Source organism: Solanum verrucosum, unplaced genomic scaffold, assembly GCF_900185275.1.
Source record: "Solanum verrucosum unplaced genomic scaffold, falcon-dt-bn FXZP01000190.1, whole genome shotgun sequence".
Lineage (NCBI taxonomy): Eukaryota > Viridiplantae > Streptophyta > Magnoliopsida > Solanales > Solanaceae > Solanum > Solanum verrucosum.
Window position 1 is genome coordinate 346273 of NW_026020279.1, and position 4227 is coordinate 350499.

Sequence of the window (4227 nt, forward strand, 5' to 3'; positions counted from 1 at the left end):
CTCCACCCTCAAAGATGCTTAAACTTTGAATCCAAATTCAAAATTTCAAGTGTATTGGAGGTGAACCTCTACATGAGACGTGACAGAGGTCGAAGAAACTTTTCTTGCAATGTCCAACGCATGATGTTTCGAACACTTTGCTGCTACAATACTTCTATTGCAGCCTTGATTCCGTCAATAAAGGTGTGGCTGATGAATTAGTCAAAGGTGAATTAATGAAACAACTGTATGATGTGGCTTCTTTGTTGCTAGATGAGATGACCAAGGTTAATCGAGCATGCCGATGAGTGGTAGATCTGCACTCATTTAAGGTCCATTTAGCTCAATAATTAGTGTCCTTAATTCAATGCCTAATTCTTTCCTATTCTGATTAAATGTTGATGATATGTAGCTACGAAGGAAATTGGACAAGGCGAGAATTGGTGTTTGAAAGAATGGTAAAAGATGTAAAAAAAAGTGAAAACTGTACATTGTTGATCGCTTAACAAGAACGGTGGATCACCAATCGAGCACGACCTTGCCCAAAATGACAGTGCATAGCACTTGTGTCTATCAAATCAGGTCGGTGGACTCTAGTGGAGAAGACGATGCGTTGAATGAGCAAGGCAGACTTGATGAACATCACCCAAAATAACAGTGTTGAAAGAAAAAAGTGAATACTTGAAAGGCGAACCAAGGTGGTACTCGGAAATTCGCCAAACACTAAAGGCTGACTCAATCGAGGTTCAAAATTCATGAAGCCTAGAGCATCAAAAGGCAAGCTAAAGAGAAAGAGGCGATGTGCCGAACGAGTTCGATGAGCGTGACTAATGTAGGCGATTCAGCCGCGTAGTAGAAATTTTAATTTTGTGAAATTATAAATAGCCCAAAGAAAAGAATTATTAGATATCAAATGACATAGAATAGGAAATATCATAGTGTGTGAAGAGTTTAGAGAGGAAACATTTTATCTTTGAAGAACACTTTTCTAGCTTTTGGGTTTTTACAATTTTGTGGTTGAAATGGACAAATTGAATTTAAATCCAAAGTGGGATTATTTGTAATTTCTTGATTTCATGTTACTCATGGTTGCTTTCAGGGAAGGTATAATCTCTTTACTTTTTGTGATGGGGTGCTAAATCCAAGATCTAGGGGTGCAATTATGGGGTTGGGTGTTGATTTAATATAGTGGGTATTGTGCTATGATATGTTTTATTGTTGTTCATACATGAATTTGGTCTAATTAATATGGAGTTAATTCATGGGTTAAGGTTGCAAACTTAATTCCTACTTCTAATCTCTGGTTAATGCTCAAAAGAGATTGATTCCAGTGGATAATTAGTTCGATACTACTAATTTAGGTTTGATGATTGTAACTTGCTTGAAAATAAAGGTTATGGGCCGTGTCTATTTGCCTTGTTCTTGAAAGAGAGAATAGAGTAATGTTTTTAGGTTGTAATTTAGATGAAACCGAAAGGAGATTCTATGCATAGATGTTTTGAGATCGATAGACACTTAGCGTCAATGAGGATGACTTAGCATATTCATGAATATTCATCACTATAGAGCTGCATAATTGATGTTTGCGTAATCAAGATACAACTTTCGATGCAAGTGTCTACAATCGTACAATAGTTTAGTAACCCAACCAAGGATTGAGATCGTTCCCAAGAGAGTGGTTTTGAGAATTAATAGAAAAATAAAATTTAGTTCTAACTAGTCTTAGCTAAAGACATTAACGATTAAAAATATTGTAAATTAAAGGAGGACATGAGAGTGTCAATTAACAATGAGATTTTGTCACTAGTGAGTAAAAACATCAAAATAAAGAAGGATTTCTAAGTAATGAGAGGGGATCCTTGGGATGTGACGAGAATATGGGTTAAGCTAGATTATTGGGTACATGCTTTCGATAAAAGATTCATAGAATAATTGTGACTAGGCTAAACTTTAAGGGGAATAAGCTCTCTCTCGAGCAACTCACCCCGTTTCAAATGTGTTCCTCTCGGACACCCACTTGCCGCATGAAGACCAGCCTACGCCTTAATCCACTCACTCTCTCGAGCTGAGTGTGTGAGAATGAGGCTAGGATTCACTCTCTTGAGCTAAACCTCATGTCAACCCACTCTCACCAGCCATCAATTTAGTAGTTTTAGTTTTACGACCTCTCTCTCTCGAGCATGCCGAAAACACATAAATAAACTTGTATTTGCAACTACAAATTCATTAAATTCATCTATAACTACTAAATGAAATCACAATTAAACTACGATTAAACTATCGGCAAGCAAGACCCAACAATTATCTTAACTCATATTCGCTAAATCACACCCCAAGAATTAGGGGTTTTAGCCACACATGTATAAGAAATAGAAATTTATACCAAATTGTGCTCGCATTCAACTGGGTATGAAGATTTAAGTCTTGATACAGGCCAAAATTGAAGAATCCAAGAGACCCAAATCCAAATCTTGAAGATGAAACCCTTTGGATCATCAAGTCTTCAAAAACCTCTCAAACTTAGAGCAAAAATATCAAAAAGTACTATTCTATATGAGAACTATATTAATTGTTCCACACTTAAAACTACAACTATAACTAGTATTTATAGTTTTCACAGATTTGTGCTACAGCGGATCATTCGGCGTCGTTAGTCGAAATCGCCGATCAACTCGGTGATTTGCCTTTTGGTGTAGTTCATCACCATCTTGTATCATCCTTCAGCATTGTCGTGCTTTAGGTCATTGGGCGACATGGTACTGCTTCGCGGAACTTTTCGGCGATGCGCCGACTGCTTCCCTTTTCCGCCGACTTGATCATTTCCTTCAAGGCTCAGCACACTAGAACAAAAGGTGAAGTAAGACCCTTTGGCGACTTGCCAAGTGGACTCGACGATCCTCAGGCCTTCATTTCTTCGTTCTTTTTAACCTTTTCAAATTTTTTTGCGACGTAATGTCCATGATTTCCTTCAAACTTCAAATACCTGAAACTTAAGGATTTTCATTAGATATTGAGATAGAATAAGCATTTGAGGACACGATTTCTATTAAAATATAGCCTTAAATGAGTCCAATTTGTGGACTCATCAACACCCCAACTTAAAAATTTGTTTGTCCTCAAGCAAACTCAAGTTGAGCCGTTCAAAAAAGGTGTCTTGAACAGTGCTACACAAGACTCAATCATGAATGCACATAATAAGACTCAATTTACTTATGCAAAGATCAATTGTGTACTTAAAGATTCAAGTTGTGACACACCATTACGAAAGATTCTCAAGCTCGCAATACTTGTTTCAAATGCAAGTGCAAGCTCAACAAAAGACTTTGAATGCCCTCACACAAATGATGATACCATTTTCACACGCAAAAGTATAGTCAATTTAAAGTTCAGGAATCAGATACAATGCTCACACTCACAAAGATGAACACAATGCATGCTTTCACCCATAGGTTTACTCGTATTTTCCAATCAACATTTGTTTCGATTTTCTCAAGATCACAAAGGTCTTAACAAGGCTTGTAACGGGGTTGAGTGCAAATGTATGGTCATTTAGGTTCAGTGACTTTTATCCTCATGAAATGTGGTGCTCTCAACACTTCCTTTCTTTTTCCTCATCATTTTCATTAGTGCATCATAGGTCATCCTATTATTCGCTTCCCATGGATTGTTCGGAACCCTATTTCTTTGGTACTTTATTCCACAACTTTCTCTTCTTCTTTTTCTCTTCTTTTTTTATTCTTTTCTTTTCTTTTTCTCTTTCTCTTTTTTTTTTATATGGAAGGGTTCCATTTTTCTCAACACCATGGGTAAGATGAGACTTTCCTTGCACTTCTTGACTTGCCCTTATCTTTTCACCACACCCCAACTTAGGCGCTTGGCCTAAGTTGGCTATTCAACTAACCACAACTTCATGAGGATTATGGCTAATGTATAAAGAAAGGTTATGATTTCATCAAGTTTCTTCCAAAGAACGGTAAGACTCAAGGGATGTTCAAAAACGGTTCACACACTCACAAGGTAAGCCACAAAAGAGGTATATGTCAAATTGGTTCACATTCTTCGAAGTTACCTAAGATCATATTAAGAGAAAGTCTTACTTAGTCGACCGGACTAACGGGGAAAATTCTAGGTGTTGTCATGCATGGTTCCAGGTAAGCTTATCACACAAGGCATCGACACTTAAGTCAAACAAGACCTCACACTTTCGTTAGTGTGCAACGATCATCACAAGAGAATCGATTTGATAAA